Genomic DNA, 21,860 nt, shown 5'->3' on the forward strand with positions numbered 1-21,860 from the left:
TTACAAAATTTTCTATAGAAATTAATTTTTGACAAAAGTTGCTATAAAAATGAAATTTTGGCAAAATTTGCCATAGAGATAAAATTTTTACAAAATTTTCTATAGAAATTACATTTTGACAAAATTTCCTATAGAAATGATTTTTTACAAAGTCTTCTGTAGAAATGAAATTTTGAAAAATTTTTCTATAAAAATAAATTTTTTACAAAATTTTTTATAGATATGAAATTTCAGCAAAATTTTTTAAAGAAATTAAGTTTTGACAAAATTTCTTATAGAAATTAAATTTTGACAAATTTTTTATAGGGATGAAATTTTGACAAACTTTTCGATAGAAATTAAATTTATACAAAATTTTCTTAAGGAATGAAGTTTTAAAAATTTTTTGTATAGAAATGAAATTTTGACAAAATGTTCTTTAGAAAACAAATTTGTACAAAATTTTCTATAAAGATGAAATTTTGACAATTTTCTATAGAGATAAAATTTTGCAAAATAAGTTTCTTTTCTACAAAGATGAAATTTTGACAATTTTCTATAGTAATAACATTTTGCAAAATAAGTTTCTTTTCTACAGAAATGAAATTTTTACAAAATTTTCTAATAAAATGAAATTTTGACAACATTTTGTATAGAAATGGAATTTATACAAAATTTTCTATAGCAATGAAGTTTTAATAAAATTTTGTATAGAAATGAAATTTTGACAAACTTTTCTTTAGAAATGAAATTTTGACAAACTTTTCTTTAGAAATGACATTTTCACAAAATTCTCTATAGAGATGAAATTTTGACAAAATTTTCTATAGAAATGAAATTTGGAAAAATTTTCTATAAAAATAAAATTATGCAAAATATGTTTTTTTGTTTAGTAGTTTATTTTTAGTAAAATTTACTACATTTTTTGGTAGATTATTTTTCGAAAAGGGGTCTCGCTTCTACCGCACAATGGCTACCAAAATCTCTGGTTTTCAATCTGTTGAACCTTTGCGTCTAAGGCATTTGAAAAATGTGCTTTCGAACAATAAAATTAAAAATTGAGGGCTTTATGTTGTTGCATTACATATCAGCCACCCTGTACGTATTTCTAACTTTGGAGAATTTACACTTTGACCATTCTTTCATCCGGGGGCACAATATTGGCCGTTATGGGTACATCATCAGCTAGATTAAATTAACGCCAGATTTATAAATTCAAACAAAATTGAGCTTGAGTTCTGTTGGAGAATTTACTATCGCTTTTATCTATCATAATCTCTTTACTATCTCTTTACTATTGAGTTGTTTTTTCATTAGCCCATCTTTAAATATTGAGTAGATTTTTGTCACTCTTTCACCGTTGGTTTGGAGAAAAAAAAACATCAAACCCACTCATTTCATTCATGCCTCCAATATGGTTGTCAATAAATCATCTCCGCTTTGGTTTTAGGTGTTTTTAGTGTTTAGTCAATTCCAAGCCAAGTATTACAACATCTAAACACAATTGGCTCGCATTATTTTTTTTGCTCTTTTCGCATTTGTTTGGCCTGTTTTGGTCCGATGTTCCATTTAAGTTTATTAACATAATTCGTTAACAACTCTTCAGTGCTGTGTGAAGAGAGAGAACACACACACACACACATACGCATTACTGAACCTTCATAGGCGATGATGATGATGACTAAAATGCGCTAAAAGAGGAGTAATAAGACCACTGGTCTAGCATAATATGACTCTGGGTAGGAGCAAGGCCCCGATGACTCAAAGAAAACCACGAACTGCAAAATGGTCCCAACTTACTATGGTTCAGAGAAAGTTGCAACACGACTCTGCTTAACTCTCACACTCTCTCTCTATCTTTCTGCTTCAGAGCTCAGGTTTATTTGTGGTTTGAGCAAAGCAACAACAAAATGATAATTGCAAAAAAATTACGTTTACAGCTGTGACGTAGTCGACAACAATTGCTGACTGGTTTGAGGTAATAAAAGTTGGCGCAAAATGTTTAAATAACTCCGATAACATTGACTTACTACTCGTGGGCTAGGTAAGTGCACAATTCCATTTGTTTTTTTGTTGTTATTTCAGCTGACTGGTTTGTCTTTCTTTTGCTGTTTGTTTTGGATGACTATGATAAATATTAAGTAATACCTCTTTCTTGTTGTTCCCCGTTTATGGAGAGGAAGTGGGATTTTCTGTAAACTGGATTTGCTTAAAGAAGATGTAGTCCAATGTTTACAAAGCGATAAGTTAATAGCTTAGGTTTGTTTACAACGTTTTTTTTTTGTTTCATTACCAAAGGTGCTTCTTGTGTACCATGAACGATGTGCTCCATTTGATGAGAAACCGTTTGAGAAATCTCTCACTCTCAAACTATATTTTAAATATGATTTTTCCATGAAAAATGGAATAAATTATACTTGATGGAAAAATGAAAAAATCCATAGATTAAAATTTCTTTCCCAATATCAAATAAGCAAAACCTAAATTTAAAAGAGAATTGCACCTTAAATGGATCTTTAGTGTTAATCATCGCTTCTTTAGCTGGAAATCCAATACAAAAATAATTATAGTAAAGCCAAAATTTTTTTGGTAGCTGGGTGAGCTTTTTGCTCTTGTGTGATACCTAAACATTATCACAGAGATCAATGGTCAAGAAACCCTCATTTGACTAATAACAAAAGTAAAAGTGTTTAGATTTTTAGTGACTTTACTTTTGAATTTGATGTGTTTTTATCCAGTATGCAAATTCAAAAATAATAAAAAAAAAATAATATCCCATATATATCACGAATCTTGTTTGGATAAGTTTCGATTTATGAAGCTGCTGCTGTTGCTGCAAAAAAAGTGGGTCATTGACTGTTTGGAAACATCTTCGGTTTTTCTATTTTGGTATAAGACACAGTGGGCGTTTGTTTGAATTTTTAAATTTCTGTTGTTGGTTTACCATATGATATGTGAAGTGTCTTCAATTGATTGTCTGTTTTGTGGACGTATGGAATATTTGTGACGCTTACATTAACCTTGAATTGTTGTTGTTATGCGAGAAATGTTGGAATTGTGTATGCTAATTAATGCAAATATGGCAATTTTTTTTATATGAATCATTAACAGATGTGTGATGAAATGAATTATGAACATTTAGTATGTGTGTGTTTTTTTTTATTTACATTTCTTGTCAGTTTTATACCAATTGACCAAAAGCGTTAATCACCAACTATTTTCTTAGTTTATCAATAAAACATGTCATTCCCATAGATTTTTTGAATGAATGAATTTGTGAATGAAACTTTAGTTAAAAAATCTAAATTAAGGATTATTTTGTGAAGGTTGTAAAATTATAATTAAGAATTAATTAAATTTGATATCGTCTTGGGGAAAAAGAATCTTTGAAGAAAAAACAAAAAATCGTTTTTTTTTTCTTTTTCAAATTAGACTTCTAGATATGGGTGATTTTCAAAATAGTCTCAAATCGTTAGAAGGGATTTTGGAACTTGCCAAACAAAGGCCCACCTTAGGTCTTTCTACTTTGTCCACCGATTCGACTACCTAACGACGCCTAGTGTTTTTCAAATTGGCTTTTTTGAAATAGGCTCAAATTTCTCCTTTAAAGGTGGGTATAGGGTATTATTTGGTCTAATGCACACAAAGAAAATATCAATTAATTTGATTGTCAATACAATTAAAATTATGTTTAAATTTGAGCTAACAACGTAATATGTAAATACAATTACGATTTTAGTCACTTTAGCAACCAATTTTGTTATATCAACAAAAATTTTGTTATATCAACAAAAATTTTGTTGAACTTAAAAATTTTCTGTAACAATAATTTATTGTTAGCTCAAAAATTATAATATTATTTTCTGTGTGCGTCTGATTTTGGGGCTTTTCATAAGATTCGTATTTTCCAAAGTCGGCATAAATATGTCGACTTTTTTGTAGCCAAAAAATGTATATTTGTATTTTAAGTATGGTGTATTGGTCTGCTCAACCTGACTTCAGACCTCCTTTACCTGTCCCCGAACCGACTTTTGATGTTTTTTTTTTCAAAATCGAATTGTTAACATTTCATGCGTCCCAGAAAAATGACAACTTGCCTTCAAAGGTATGATACCATATACTGGGAAAAAGCCCCACACTGAAAAAATGCCCGGTTCCAAAGATTTTATATTTCCACTAATGATTTTGCTATTGATTCCGAGCCAAAGAAGCGAAGAATTGAAGTGAGGACAAATTTAAGACCCAATTCTCATTAAAATTTAAACTTTGCGTACTTGATTATAGGAAACAAAGTTCAATTTATACATTTTTCAGCTTTCTTCCCCATGATATATCAGAGTCCTGTAAAATCATGTTAACGACAACTTGAAATTCCAAATTCGAGCCCGATTACAAGTAGAAATTCGTATTTGTATCAAGTTAAAAAGTCTTTAAAATAAAGTGTTGAAAAAATCTCTTATTTATAAACGCTGTTTTGCTTTACAGTCAAGATGCAAAAAGTCAACAATATTAAAGATGATTGAATTAATTTTGAAGAATGTTTTAGAATTATTAAAGCCAAGTTGACATTAGTCAAACAAAATGTTCTTTCATTAATATTAAGGATAAAAGGACTTCCTTCATTGAAAAGTTGATCGACTTTTGTACAAGGAAAAAAACTTTATACCAGAGAAATGTTGTTTTTTTTTGCAAAACAAAAGTCTGATTCGTATTTTAAGGACATTCAGCTTTGGCTGAATTTAGTGCTTCCTCACCGGCTTTTAGTGCTTTCCACAATCGTCGTAAATCGACTTGTTGATTTTGTGGCATTTTTTAAAATCGATTGGTCCTCTTTTTTCGTCAAAAACGATCACTCGTTAAATTTTAAAATCTATATATATAAAATTCAATCTATGTTTGTTTATTTGTTTGTTTGTTTGTATGAACCGAGTTGGCTCCGAAACGGCTGAACCGATTTACTTGAAACTTTCAGAGATCATAGGGGACGTTCATGTGGTGAAAATAGGGTACCTCATTTTTTGACACCTAGTCGCGGAGGGGGACCTCCCCTTTGTCGAACTTTTTGAAAATTGGACCAAAGTTGACCGATTTGCTTGAAATTTTCATTGAAGGTTGGGGTTGGCAACTAGACAAAGATCCGCTACTTTATATTTCGATACTTGGTGGCGGAGGGGGACCTCCCCTTTGTTCGACTTTTTTTAAAGTTTAAAGTAAACTAAAATTCTCTAAATTATCTGAGATTTAAAGAGAACATGCGGTGAGGTTATGGAATTATTACGGGGTACCTGATGATTTCATATGCGGACGGGGAGGGGCCCCCCCCCATTGCCTTACTTTATGAAACTTGGAACAAAATTATGCGATTTGCATGAAATTTTCATTGAATGTTGGGGTTGGCATCTAGACAAAAATCCGCTACATTATTTTTCGATATTTGGTCGGGGAGGGGGCCACCCCTTTGCCCGACTTTTTTTAAAGTACAGTGAAAACAAAACTAAACTCCCCCGACTGAAATTTTACGGAAAAATGGGTGAGGTTATGAAATTTATATCAGGTTCCTGATTTTTTAATAAAAATAAAAGGGCATAGGGAGACATCCGCTTCTCTTAAGTACATACAGAGAAACAATTAAACTTTACCGAGTTACTTGAAATTTACAGAGGACTGGGGAGAGATCGTAACCTCTGTCAACCGTAATAGTTGATACCTGATTTAGTGATTTTTCGACGGAAGAGAGGCCGCCCCTTTAGGCTTATAATTTGCTTGACATTTTCTGGGACGTTTACAAAAGATACGCTTTTCGACATTTGGTCGGGGAGTAGGTCCTCCTCTAAAACTGCAAAAAAATGGGTCTATTAACCATGTTCCTTAATCTATATCTGTCCATAAAGCTCGAAAAATAATTGTATAATTAGATATAATGCATTTGGACGTCAATTGCCTGTTTCGGTATCAGGCTAACATGAAATATAAAAAAAATTAAATTTTCTTGAAATTTACAAAGGAAGCGGGGGAAAAGGTTATAAATGAAGAGGCAACCTTCATTGCCCCACACTTGAAGGAAAGTTTCAAGAATTTTCAGGGAAGGTTAGGGTGCTATTCACTACGGTGTTTGTCGATATTGTATCGGGGAAAGTGACGTCCCTTTAAAACAATAGAGCAAAAATTAAACATCTCCGATCTACTTGAAATTTACAGGGAACGTGGGAGGAGGTGATGAAATTTATACATGATTTTTAAATTAATATATGATTTTTCGATATCTGGTTGGGGAAGGGGAAAATTGAAATAAACTTTGTCGATTTACTTCGATAGAATTTATAGGGAGTAGTTGCGAAATTAATATAGGGTACGTGATAGTCCGATATCAGGTCAGAGTGGAGCGAAGATAGGGAGAGAGTTCCCTTTTGTCAGTTTTTTCTATTAAATTAAAAGTGGAGGGTTGTCCGTAAATGGGAACTCGATATATAATTTTATGATTTTTGCACAGGCTTCTTTCTTCCAGACTTCTTATTAGTACAGAGAGGGTTCCCTTTTGTCCGTTTTTTTTCCTTAAGTTGAAAGTAGAGGGTTGTCCGTAAATGGGAACTCGGTACATAATTTTATGATTTTTGCACAGGCTTCTGCCAGACTTCTTTTTAGTAAAGAACTTAAATTTACATGAAATTGGCAGCCAACGTAGAGGGTGCATTATTTTCCAACATTTTAGCAAATGTTAATGTGGTAAAATTTTTTACTACTTTTGCCTTTTCCGATTTATTGGATGGGAAACAGTAATTCTTTGTATGTTATTATAATATAATGCTTAATTTTCAGATATGATGAGGAGAAGGATACCTTTCCTTGACAAACCACACTTAAAATTCACAAGAAATATAGAAGAAGGTACACCCTCTCCCGCCGTATTTGTACCTATAAACGAAAAATCAAGTAGTCCGATTTGTTTAAAAGAATTCAAATCTTTTCGAATTTGTTTTCAGCACGAAGGATATAGTTGACTAAATTAACGCAAAATGTTCCTCCAAATACGCTTCGGAAGGCGTAGCGAAGCGGGCCGGGTTACGCTAATATTGTATATATTGTTCTTAGTACGGCTCAATGTGATTTAATAATTTTGTCATTTGTCTGTCAACTAATCCTTTTTTTATGTTTTCCAATAAAATTATACCTCTTTTTTTAATCGACTAAAAGCAAATATTCCAAGCAAAAAAGCGTCGCCAAAAAGTAGTGAAATGTTCTTTTTGGATCCAGCAAAAAAATTTGGAAGTTCGTCCAAAGGCACAACTTTAAAAGCACTTCCAGAAGATGTTTTGTTTAAAATAGGTTAAAAACAGAGTAGGAATTCATAAAGTGGTACAAAGTACAAAATTGGCGCAGAAGCGATGACTTTAACACGGGCTTGTCATAGGACGGATGTCCAACATTTCAAATGCCGTTGCACTGAATTTACAGCACTTCTTAAAGTGTGATCCGAATTCAGTGTTTTGGATGTAAATTAAAAATCTTTGCAATAATTTGCCAAATAACTTGTACCATTTTATAAATCTTTATTCTGTTTTTAACCTATTTGAAACAAAAAAGTTAAAATTTCCCTTCAACAATATGAAAAAAGCGAATTACAAAAAATTCAATTAAAAGAACTTCCTGAGTAGTTAAAATAAAGAACATCTTTTGGAAAGCTTTTAAAGTTGTGCCTTTAGAAGCACTTCCATTTTTTTTTTGCTGGGTTGTTATAAAATAGTTCTAAATAAGGTCTTCAAACGTATGGTGTTGGATATGGAAAATCGTAGAAGACTGTGAAAACAAAATAATAAAATTAAATATTTTTTGCAATAAAAATAAGTCAAATTCAACATCAGGTAAACACGGTGTTTTTTCTCTTTGTATGGAATATTAGGAAAATTGCATAAGACTGTGAAAAAATAATAAAATTAAATTAAAATCAAACAACTTATTTGCAATAAAATTAATTAAAATTCAGTATCAGTTAAACCATGGACTTTTCTCCCTGTGTATGGTGTAGAGTATGATAGACTTTAGGCTTGACTACTTGTCCTTCGTTTGATTTCAAAATTAAAAAAAAGTAATTTACATTGAAAATGTTCATAGGTTTATTTGTTTTTTTTTTCAAACTAAAATGAATAAAATTCAAAATTGCATTTCATATTCTTCTTCTCCTTTTTTTTGGTAGTATACAACATATCATTTATTCATAAAAAACATTGTGCACGTACATAAACATTTAATATTTTTAATATTTGCACAAGAAAGCATAAAATTATTATTAAAAGCCTGTTGGCATGTAATGGAATATTTCACCTTACATCCTCCTCCTCTTAAGCCACAACCTAATCAAGAATAGCTTTGAAACTATTCATGGACTATGCAGTACATACTTATGACCAACCCAATATAATTTCGGTGCACTTCAATATATTCTTTATGTCGTAACTTGTACGCATTTAATATCCTTTGGCAGGACATCATCTGTGCAGGACATAAAAATTGTAATATCTCATGCACAGATATGTTTGTTCCTCCTCGCTCCTCTCCCCAACACATTAAGAGGACTACGTGTAGCTTCACATTCATAGGATTTGTGTATCTCCAATGTAATGAATTATGATGATATCCTTGTTGGTTAGCCAACCTACAAAGTTATCCTTATGGGCCAGGTCATGTAAGGCATCGAGTGATATGTAGTCATAGTAGTTTTCTAATATAAATTATATTTGTCAGCTTTTGCCACTATAGAATGTGAATTAACAAAGCACTTATGAAGATAACATATGAGGTCCTTTCCATTCATATTCGTTGCTGGGTGATGCATTTGTCTATGGTCCCTCCGCCCCCATCCATATTTGAATGATTTTGGCTCACAGTTATTTTTATGGTTGTTCTCATGGCGACTTTTTCTCGCAAAAGCTTTTTGACTTCCGGTTTCCGTTTGTTAAGGACAAAGCCATGACCATCATAATGTTAAACATCGAATAAAGTAATAAGACTTCCATGACAAAATTTCCAACACTGAGAAAAATGTAATGTGAGGAAATGAGGAGGGAATGGTGTGTTGTTCGAGTTCATTCTTTAGGACAAGATTATAGAGAATTTATGCTAGTCTTAAAGGTGCTACCATTAAAGGAATCCAGCGTTACTGTTGTTGGCATAAAAACTGTCAAGAAAGAAAGTGGCACAATCAATGTAAAAGAGTAGCACACCTTTCCAAAAATCAAAATAACTATAATTTTTTCTAAATGGAATTGCGATATCACTTATTTCAATATACATTTAAATAATCCCTGCTATTATTTTATGCCAATTTAATTGAAAACAATTTTCATTGCATAGTTTTGGACCGTACATGTGTAGTTCATGATTGCCACAGTTGGTAGAATTCTACCAATAATGATAGATATTTTACTGTTTGGTAGATTTTGCAAACTATTCCTCTATACCTAAGAGGTAACAAAATAAAAATTTTGACGTAATTTTCTATCGGAATAAAATTTGACAAAATTTTCTCTAGGAATAAAATATTGACAAAATTTTCAATAGGAATAAAATTTTGACAACATTTTCTATAGAAATCAAATTTTGATAAAATTTTCTATTGAAATAAAATTTTGAAAAAATTGTCTCTACACGCAAAAAAATAATTCTTTCCTCCCAAACGAAATTTGAAAGGAAGTGTATTTGGAAGAAAAGTATATACTTTTTGTGACAAACGTTTATTCTTTTCCAGGAAGTAAAAACAATTTCATAAAGACTAACTCAAAAAAATTTTTTTCTGGCTAATTGCGTTTTCCCTCACATCTTTCACACTTCCACGAAGTTTTTTAGTTTTTACCACCTTTTTCTGTAACACAAACAATGTAGAAGAAATTATACGATTTTATAAATTTTTAAAATTTTTTTTTACCTTTCGCCTGGACGGAGAATCGAACGCGGACCATGCAATTTGTAAGCCAACACACTATCCACTGAGCCATGTAGCCGTTATTGTCATCAATAGACAATTACCCATATAAGTTATATTTATATAGCATAGCTTGCGGCGCCCACGAGCCGATTAAACAAAGTTTATTTAACAGAAAAATACATTTAGTTGGGCACCGTGGAGCAGTGGTTTCTACGTCCGACTTGCATGTCAGGGGTCGTGGGTTCGATCCCTGCTTCGACCAAAGTTTTTTTTTTTAATATATTCCAGATGTGGTCGGAAGATTCCGAAAAATGTTCAACATTACATTCTACACCGAAAGAATTTTCTTCGTTAATTTTACGAAGAATTCTTCATTAACTATTCTTCCTGAATTCTTCATTAAAATAATGAAATTTTCATTCATTTTCGTAAATTTTACGAAGAAAATTTTACGAATATACGAAACTTCTACGAAACATTCTACATTAACTTTTCTTCGTAAAAAGTTCGTACTTTTAACGAAACTTTCTTCATATTTCATGAATTTTGTGAAGAAGTTTTTACGAATATTTTACGAAACATTCTGCGTTAAAATTTCTTCATAAAAAGTACGAAACATTTTCTTTGAAATAACGAAGAAGTTTCATTGAAGTTGTAAAATTTCCGTTCGCGGCATTAAATTGTCTTTTATAATGTGCTTGAGTGTATTCCTTTATTCTATTTTTTATGCAAGTCTATGCTACTTCTCATTTGGGTGATAGCGCGCTATGAGTAAAAGTGAAGCAATAAAACTAAAAATTATTCAAAAACTTAAGATGTAAAGTAGTGATGTCATTTTTCACACTTGCAACTACAACCAAATGCACTTTCGACTATAAATTTTTTTTCTAAAAGTTCGAACATTTTTCAGAAAAAAGTACGAAAGTTTTTCATAAAAAGTACGAACATTTTTCATAAAAACTACGAAAATTTTTCATAAAAAGTACGAACATTTTCATAAAAAGAACGAAATTGTTTCATAAAAAGTACGAAGATTTTTCATAAAAAGTACGAATTTTTTTCTTACAAACTACGAAAATTTTGGAAGAACTTTTCTTCGTAAAAAGTACGAAATATTTCGTACTTTTAATGAAAAGTTTCTTTGGTTGTAAAACAATGACAAATTTCGTACTTTTAACGAAATTTTTCGTTCTTTTTACGAAGAAAATTCTTTCGGTGTACTATATTAAATTTTTACTATGAACTGTAAAATGTATCTTATTAAAGACCTAAAGTCAGAAAAGAACAGTGTTTGCTATAAACGAAATGGACTGTGTTGTTGGTTCAAAAATAACTTTTTTTATGGAAAAAATAAAAATTTTGTAACAAACGAATTTTTTTGGTGATAAAAGTGTATACTTTTCGAAGCAATTCAAAAAACTCTAACAAAAGAAAAATGTTTTCGGTACACGTTTTCCAAACGTTTTTTTTTTCTTTGCGTGTAGGAACAAAATTTGGACTAAATTTTCTATAGAAATAAAATGTTGACAAAATTTTCTCTAGGACTAAAATTTTGACAAAATTTTCTCTAGGAATAAAATTTTGAAAAAATTTCTATAGAAATAAAATTTTAAAATAATTTTCTATTGAAATAAAATTTTGATAAAATTTTGTATAGAAATAAAATTTTAAAATAATTTTCTATTGAAATAAAATTTTAAAATAATTTTCTATTGAAATAAAATTTTAAAATAATTTTCTATTGAAATAAAATTTTGACAACATTTTCTACAGAAGTAAAATTTTGACAAAATTTTCTATAAAAATAAAATTTTGAAATAATTTTCTATAGAAATAAAATTTTTGATAAAAGTTTCTATAGAAATAAAATTTTGACAAAATTTTCTATTGAAGTAAAATTTTTGCAAAATTTTCTATAGATATAAAATTTTTGCAAAATTTTCTATAAAAATAAAATTTTGAACAAATTTTCTATAGAAATAAAATTTTGGTAAAATTTTCTATTGAAATAAAATTTTGACAAAATTGTCTATAGATATAAAATTTTGACAAAATTTTCTATAGAAATAAAATTTTCACGAAATTTCCAAAAAAAAAAAAATAAAATTTTTACCAAATTTTCTATAGAAATAAAATTTTTACCAAATTTTCTATAGAAATAAAATTTTAACAAAATGTTCTAAGAAACCAAAAACTACAATATAAAATTTTCCTCAAATTTTGGTAAATTATTCTTGAATCGAATGACAACCGTGGTTGGAATGCGAAGGGAAAAGTTAATTCAAATATAGCAGTGGTAGAGTAAACTTAATTAATTTTTAAGCCATTCGTTATCAAATTTTCGGAAGATTCCGAAAAATGTTCAACATTACATTCTACTATATTAAATTTTTACTATGAACTGTAAAATGTATCTTATTAAAGACCTAAAGTCAGAAAAGAACAGTGTTTGCTATAAACGAAATGGACTGTGTTGTTGGTTCAAAAATAACTTTTTTTATGGAAAAAATAAAAATTTTGTAACAAACGAATTTTTTTGGTGATAAAAGTGTATACTTTTCGAAGCAATTCAAAAAACTCTAACAAAAGAAAAATGTTTTCGGTACACGTTTTCCAAACGTTTTTTTTTTTCTTTGCGTGTAGGAACAAAATTTGGACTAAATTTTCTATAGAAATAAAATGTTGACAAAATTTTCTCTAGGACTAAAATTTTGACAAAATTTTCTCTAGGAATAAAATTTTGAAAAAATTTCTATAGAAATAAAATTTTAAAATAATTTTCTATTGAAATAAAATTTTGATAAAATTTTGTATAGAAATAAAATTTTAAAATAATTTTCTATTGAAATAAAATTTTAAAATAATTTTCTATTGAAATAAAATTTTAAAATAATTTTCTATTGAAATAAAATTTTGACAACATTTTCTACAGAAGTAAAATTTTGACAAAATTTTCTATAAAAATAAAATTTTGAAATAATTTTCTATAGAAATAAAATTTTTGATAAAAGTTTCTATAGAAATAAAATTTTGACAAAATTTTCTATTGAAGTAAAATTTTTGCAAAATTTTCTATAGAAATAAAATTTTTGCAAAATTTTCTATAAAAATAAAATTTTGAACAAATTTTCTATAGAAATAAAATTTTGGTAAAATTTTCTATTGAAATAAAATTTTGACAAAATTGTCTATAGATATAAAATTTTGACAAAATTTTCTATAGAAATAAAATTTTCACGAAATTTCCAAAAAAAAAAAAAATAAAATTTTTACCAAATTTTCTATAGAAATAAAATTTTTACCAAATTTTCTATAGAAATAAAATTTTAACAAAATGTTCTAAGAAACCAAAAACTACAATATAAAATTTTCCTCAAATTTTGGTAAATTATTCTTGAATCGAATGACAACCGTGGTTGGTATGCGAAGGGAAAAGTTAATTCAAATATAGCAGTGGTAGAGTAAACTTAATTAATTTTTAAGCCATTCGTTATCAAATTTTCGGAAGATTCCGAAAAATGTTCAACATTACATTCTACTATATTAAATTTTTACTATGAACTGTAAAATGTATCTTATTAAAGACCTAAAGTCAGAAAAGAACAGTGTTTGCTATAAACGAAATGGACTGTGTTGTTGGTTCAAAAATAACTTTTTTTATGGAAAAAATAAAAATTTTGTAACAAACGAATTTTTTTGGTGATAAAAGTGTATACTTTTCGAAGCAATTCAAAAAACTCTAACAAAAGAAAAATGTTTTCGGTACACGTTTTCCAAACGTTTTTTTTTTCTTTGCGTGTAGGAACAAAATTTGGACTAAATTTTCTATAGAAATAAAATGTTGACAAAATTTTCTCTAGGACTAAAATTTTGACAAAATTTTCTCTAGGAATAAAATTTTGAAAAAATTTCTATAGAAATAAAATTTTAAAATAATTTTCTATTGAAATAAAATTTTGATAAAATTTTGTATAGAAATAAAATTTTAAAATAATTTTCTATTGAAATAAAATTTTAAAATAATTTTCTATTGAAATAAAATTTTGACAACATTTTCTACAGAAGTAAAATTTTGACAAAATTTTCTATAAAAATAAAATTTTGAAATAATTTTCTATAGAAATAAAATTTTTGATAAAAGTTTCTATAGAAATAAAATTTTGACAAAATTTTCTATTGAAGTAGAATTTTTGCAAAATTTTCTATAGAAATAAAATTTTGAACAAATTTTCTATAAAAATAAAATTTTGAACAAATTTTCTATAGAAATAAAATTTTGGTAAAATTTTCTATTGAAATAAAATTTTGACAAAATTGTCTATAGATATAAAATTTTGACAAAATTTTCTATAGAAATAAAATTTTCACGAAATTTCCAAAAAAAAAAAATAAAATTTTTACCAAATTTTCTATAGAAATAAAATTTTTACCAAATTTTCTATAGAAATAAAATTTTAACAAAATGTTCTAAGAAACCAAAAACTACAATATAAAATTTTCCTCAAATTTTGGTAAATTATTCTTGAATCGAATGACAACCGTGGTTGGTATGCGAAGGGAAAAGTGAATTCAAATATAGCAGTGGTAGAGTAAACTTAATTAATTTTTAAGCCATTCGTTATCAAATTTTACCAAATATATTATATTTTAAAAGAAATTAATTAAATAGTGACCGAAAAGTGTAAAAAGTATTGTATGTAATAGAAAATTAGTATCAACTTTGAAGTTCTTCTTTTCGGAGCTGATTGTATTTTTCTATGTGTACTTATGCTTGGAATGAATCCTAAACATAAACTATTCTTGACATTATCATACCCATCATCAGCATCGGCATTGTTGGATATTATCCTTTTTCTATACGCTTGGTCGGAAACTAAAGGAAGGACAGTATATAGCTGGAAAAAAACGAGTGACCATTAAAAGCCAGAAAACAAATTACTCATATCGTCATCAAAATGTCTTTCCCAAACTAAGCGTGGTCAAAAATACTCCGAACAGTGAAATTAGAGAACAATGAGTTATTTTTTGTTAAAAATCACAAATTTTCTTGGATTATAGGATATAAATTTTTTCTTTGATTTTATGATATAATGTAGTATCTCAGATCTTGAAAACGTGCTTAGCATAAAAATTAGACCTAAACGGTCTAATTACTGTTGATGGTTCATAACCATCTCTTGGATCGATCTAGTCCTGAATACCCGTCCTTTTATTCTTCTGTTTGTTTTTCACAAGGTAGAAGCCGAAATTCCCCTCTAATATGAACTTAATTTGCTACAGAGGAGTTTTTGGAATAAGACGGACGGTTTTGTATTTCGGGAAAAAATTAATCTTCTGATAAAGCTCCCATATTTATGCCTCAAACGATTGGTATTAATATGGCTATAATATTCTCACTTGAAAATTGATAAGATCGAAACTGGGATTTTGTCTATGAGTCAATAAAGATTCAATTTCCCCATTTTTGTGTTCCTAATACACCACTGTTGATTTGGCAAAAGGACACGGATATTGCAAACACACACACACACACATACTCACCCATATATATATGGTTATAATGTGAACAAGATTATGGTCCACAACAGTATGCCTGTGTGTGTGTGCTCATCTCTTTATCATTATTTTAATAAATCGTTTTGTTGTCTCCAGTCTTATGCATACATTAGACTTTGACAGGACATATTCATTTATTCATTCATTTGTCCTTTCACAAAATGTGAAGCAATCTTCCATTGAAAGGAATGGCTCAACATATTTTTTATTAGATTGTCAATAAAAAAAAAGCGGAGCATTGAAGCATAGAAGAAGGATGCAATAGCCGTAGTGTCATCACTCAATCACTTGGGTTTTTTGGGATATGCCAAAAACGTGATATGTTTTCCTTACTTTTACTGAAAGCGAAGCAGTTGAAATGTTATTGAGACCAGATGAAATTCTAGCAATATAGGTTATAAAGAATTTACTCGGAAGAAGATTTGTAATCAATTACATTCTATCTTCTCTAGTCTCGGAGTTCCAATAAGACCTTGGCATGTAAGCAAGAACAAAATTAAATTTTAAAAGAGGAAATTTATTATTCTATAGGGAAATTTTGTCAAAAATTTATTTCTATAGAAAATTTTATCAACATTTTATTTCTGTAGAAAATTTTGTCAAACTTTTATTTCTATAGAAAATTTTGTCAACATTTTATTTCTATAGGAAATTTTGCCAAAATTTTGTTTCTATAGAAAATTTTGCCAAAATTTTATTTCTATAGAAATTTTAAAATGATTCTGGTACCCACTTAATAAATGCTGATTGACTCACAGTTATCTTCTCAGTTGATCTTGTCCTAGATCAGACCAGAAATTAAAAAAATTATATTGCAGTTTTTGATTTCTTAGAAATTTTTGATAAAATTTTATTTCTACAGCAAATTAGTCAAAATTTTATTTCTATAGAAATTTTTCTCACCATTTTATTTCTATTTAAAATATTTCAAAATTTTATTCCTAGATAAAATTTTTTCAACATTTTATTCGTAGAGAAAATTTTGCCAACATTTTATTCCTAGAAAAAATTTTGTCAAAATTTTATTTCTATCTAAAATTTTGTCTAAATTCTATTCCTAAAGAATATGTTGTCAAAATTTTATTTCTATAGAAAATTTTGTCAAAATTTTTATTTCCATAAAAAATTTTGTCCAAATTTTAATTCTATAGAAAATTTTGTCAAAATTTTATTTCTATTGAAAATTTTGAATTTGCTATGGAAAATTTTGGCAAAATTTAATTTCTATGGAAAATTTTTTCAAAATTTTATTTCTATAGAAATTTTTGTCCAATTTTTATTTCCATAAAAAATTTCGTCCAAATTTTAATTCTATAGAAAATTTTGTCAAAATTTTATTTCTATTGAAAATTTTGTCAAAATGCTATTTATACCCTTCACCACTACTGTGGTACAGGGTATAATAAGTTTGTGCATTTGTATGTAACGCCAAGAAGGAAAAGTCTGAGACCCATCGTTTAGTATACCGATTGTCTTAGAATTAAATTCTGAGTCGATTTAGCGATGTCCGTCTGTCTGTCTGTCTGTCCGTCCGTCTGTCTGTCTGTTCATGTATTTTTGTGCGCAAAGTGCAGGTCGCAGTTTAAGTCCGATTGTCCTCAAATTTGGCATAAGGTCGTTTTTTGGAACAAAGACAATCGCTATTGATTTTGGAAAAAAATCAGTTCAGATTTAGATATAGCTGCTATATATATTTATCCCCGATCTGGTCATAATTGGCGTGTTTATCAAACCGATGTTCTTCAAAATCAGTACATCCGAATATTTTATGAGTCTCGAAAAACTTGCAAAATATCAGCTAAATCGGTTCAGATTTAGATATAGCTCCCATATATATCTTTCGTCCGATTTATACTCATATGACCACAGAGGCCAATTATTAACTCCGATTTAGTTGAAATTTTGCACAGGGAGTAGAATTAGCATTTTAGCTATGCGTGCCAAATTTTGTTGAAATCGGTTCAGATTTAGAATAGCTCCCATATATAGCTTTCGCCCGATTTACACTCATATGACCACAGAGGCCAATTTTTTGCTCCGATTTAGTTGAAATTGTGCTCAGGGAGTAGAATTAGCATTGTAGCTATGCGTGCCAAATTTGGTTGAAATCGGTTCAGATTTTGATATATCTCCCATATATAGCTTTCGCCTGATTTACACTCATATGACCACAGATGCCAATTTTTAACTTCGATTTAGTTGAAATTTTGCACAGAGAGTAGAATTAGCATTGTAGCTATGCGTGCCAAATTTGGTTGAAATCGGTTCAGATTTAGATATAGCTCTCATATATATGTTTTTCTGATTTCGACAAAAATGGTCAAAATACCAACATTTTCCTTGTTAAATCGCCACTGCTTAGTCGAAAAGTTGTAAAAATGACTCTAATTTTCCTAAACTTCTAATACATATATATCGAGCGATAAATCATAAATTAACTTTTGCGAAGTTTCCTTAAAATTGCTTCAGATTTAAATATTTCCCATATTTTTTACTAACATTGTGTTCCACCCTAGTGCATTAGCCAACTTGAAAATTTTGTCAAAATTTTTTTCTATAGCAATTTTTGTCAAATATTTATTTCTTCCGAAAATGTTTCCAAAATTTTATTTCTATAGAAAATGTTGTCAAAGTTTTATTTCTATTGAACATTTTATCAAAATTTTATTTCTACAGAAAATTTTGTCAAAATTTCATTTTCATAGAAAATTTTTCTCAAAATTGTATTTCTATTTTTTATAGTCAAAATTTTATTTCTTCCGAAAATTTTGTCCAAATTTTATTTCAATAAAAAATTTTTGTCAAAATTTTATTTCTATAGAAAATTTTGTCAAAATTTTATTTCTATAGAAAATTTTGCATCAGTTGATCTTGTCCTATTAGATCAGACCAGAAATCCTTAGAAAATTTTCTTATGATTATTGGCCCTATGTATATCTTATGATACACTGATCCATTATTAACCGATTTGCAATATTGAAACCGATGAAATTAAATACCATCTTCATTATTATTTTTCACTTGGGAATTTATGGAACAATATTATCCAAATTATGATATTATACTCCAGCGCTTTCAACAATGAAAGCAACATTACTCAGCAAATCTTTCATGTCTGGCCATAAACTTTTGACCGATTTTTGTGATCCTTTGAGAGCAATGCTCGTGTCAATAAATATTGTTAACAACATCCTTCAATTTAACCTGTGTGGTAATAACAACAATTATGTCATTTTCAACATGCCACATATTTACAGGAAGTTCCATTGTACGCACACACACACACACAATCCCCCCATTTCTGAGAGCTATAAAACAATCTCTGATAGGCCTTTGGGAATCCTTTGGACATAAGTGAGCATTTAAACGTACACGCAAAAGTAATTTTGCACACGTCAAGAAAACTATCGCATTGTTGCAACCTCGTGGCAACCTTATTGGCCTCACCCCTAAAAGTATGCAATCGGATATTTAACTCATGCCCTGGCAGAGGAACGACCTGTCAAGGGATGATAATAAACGCAGGCTGGCTGGCTGGCTATTAGGGATCATTATGACCTCTATAGTTCGAAAGAAATTGTTAACAAATTATATTTCTATAGATAGGTGGGTGATTCGTGAAAGTTTTCTGATTAATTTGTTCAGCATTTTCATTCGTGAGACCTGAGATCTGGGAGTGTTGAAACTGTAGTCTTAACACGCGTCTCATTAAAGCAAACCACAATTGTTGGTGTCATTGTTGCCAAGGCGAACTAAGAGTACCACGACACTGTCGTGTTTAACATTCGTATCATATCAAAAACCATAATGGATTTCATATTTAATAACTATAATTACTATAAATACAACAATAGAAAATCTCTGCGGTTGAATGAAATGAAATAGTAAAGTCCTTTTGATAATTTGATCATTGGGTATGTGTACTATGTATACCAACAAGGAGCTGGCCTTTTTTTCTATATCCTTAGCGTTTGAAAAACATAAAAGCCACAAGCTTAACTAATCTGCAGTATTATACCACCATGACATGGCCCGGGGTGGCATTTAAAGTGTCAATCATTCCATTCATATCGACGGGATTTAGTTTTTCGACGAGGACAAGCGAAAAAAATGAAGAGCATTTTGATATTGTTTCTGCATCATCGCCAAAGTATGCAGATTTTCAAGGAGTGTCCTTTCTCTGATTGGTTTGTGTTTTGTTCAATGCTTATAATTGTAGGATAAGCGTTTAATATCAGACTCTGGGGGTTTCTAATTTGATGCGATTGCTGTTATGTGGGAAAATACTCAAAGTAGCGAAGTTGGATATTGAATCCTGTCAGAATATCATATCAAAGCTGTCAGCTTGTGCTAATGATATGGTATTTAGTTGACATGAAAAGGATTATTTAACAAGCAGTAAACTGAAATACGTAATAAAAGAACTGATGACAATTTGGGGAAAAAATGAAATGTGTGGGAACTTGTTTTGGGAAACTACGAAACGATTTGTTCTATTTTTGAATGAGAATAAAATTTTCATAATCAAGTAAAAACAAGTATATACGGCCGCAAGTTCGGCCAGGCCGAATCTTATGTACCCACCACCATGGATTGCGTAGAAACTTCTACGAAAGACTGGCATCCACAATCGAATTACTTGGGTTGTGGTATCTTAAAACTTCTTATTCCTGCATGGTTGTTGGATACCATATACTAACATCACGTACCAAATTTCAACCGAATGGGAAGTATTTTGCTCTTCCAAGGGGCTCTGGAGGTCAAATCTGGGGATCGGTTTATATGGGGCCTATATATAATTATGGACCGATATCGACCAATTTTTGCATGGGAGTTTGAGGCCATATATTAACACCACGTACCAAATTTCAACTGAATCAGATGAATTTTGGTCTTCCAAGAGGTTCCGGAGGTCAAATCTGGTGAACGGTTTATATGGGGGCTATATATAATTATGAGCCGATGTGGACCAATTTTTGCATGGTTGTTAGATACCATATACTAACATCACGTACCAAATTTCAGCCATATCGGATGAAATTTGCTTCTCTTAGAGGCCTTGCAAGCCAAATCGGGGGATCGGTTTATATGGGGGCTATATATAATTATGGACCGATGTGGACCAATTTTTGCATGGTTGTTCGAGACTATATACTAACACCATGTACCAAATTTCAGCCGGATCGGATGAAATTTGCTTCTCTTAGAGGCCTCGCAAGCCAAATCGGGGGATCGGTTTATATGAGGGCTATATATAATTATGGACCGATGTGGACCAATTTTTGCATGGTTGTTAGAGACCATATACTAACACCATGTACCAAATTTCAGCCGGATCGGATGAAATTTGCTTCTCTTAGGGGCCTCGCAAGCCAGATCGGGGGATCGGTTTATATGGGGGCTATATATAATTATGGACCGATGTGGACCAATTTTTGCATGGTTGTTAGAGACCATATACTAACACCATGTACCAAATTTCAGCCAGATCGGATGAAATTTGCTTCTCTTAGGGGCCTCGCAAGCCAAATCGGGGATCGGTTTATATGGGGGCTATATATAATTATGGACCGATGTGGACCAATTTTTGCATGGTTGTTAGAGACCATATACTAACACCATGTACCAAATTTCAGCCGGATCGGATGAAATTTGCTTCTCTTAGAGGCCTCGCAAGCCAAATTTTGGGGTCCGTTTATATGGGGGCTATACGTAAAAGTGGACCGATATGGCCCATTTGCAATACCATCCGACCTACATCAATAGCAACTACTTGTGCGAAGTTTCAAGTCGATAGCTTGTTTCGTTCGGAAGTTAGCGTGATTTCAACAGACGGACGGACGGACGGACATGCTCAGATCGACTCAGAATTTCACCACGACCCAGAATATATATACTTTATGGGGTCTTAGAGCAATATTTCGATGTGTTACAAACGGAATGACAAAGTTAATATACCCCCCATCCTATGGTGGTGGGTATAAAAATGTGATTTAGAAAGAAAAATGGTTCAATTTGGGAGGAATATGTTAATTACTCGAGGTAATTTCCTTAAATTAACATATAAAACCCAAATTGAACCGTCTCACCCCGTGAGATCTACACTAAAGGCTATGGAAACTTACATTAGCCAGCAAAGAAACATATGTCTAGTTAGGCTTGTGAGATTGGTATCTGGCGTTTGCTTTTCAATAACTTAACTTTTGCTGTTGTGTTCTAGCCAAACATAAAATGGTTGTCGAAATCTGATTCATAATGTCCGAGAAATTACCATGGAGGAATTCTTCTGAAGATAATAACACAAAATTACATTACCGGTATCGTAGATATGGTCATAGCGATACTTTAGACTTCTTACCATTTATGTCAAATAAAATGCCATAATTACACGGATGAAAAAGACTGT

This window comes from Haematobia irritans, chromosome 4 (assembly GCF_050003625.1).
Source record: "Haematobia irritans isolate KBUSLIRL chromosome 4, ASM5000362v1, whole genome shotgun sequence".
NCBI classification, from domain to species: domain Eukaryota; kingdom Metazoa; phylum Arthropoda; class Insecta; order Diptera; family Muscidae; genus Haematobia; species Haematobia irritans.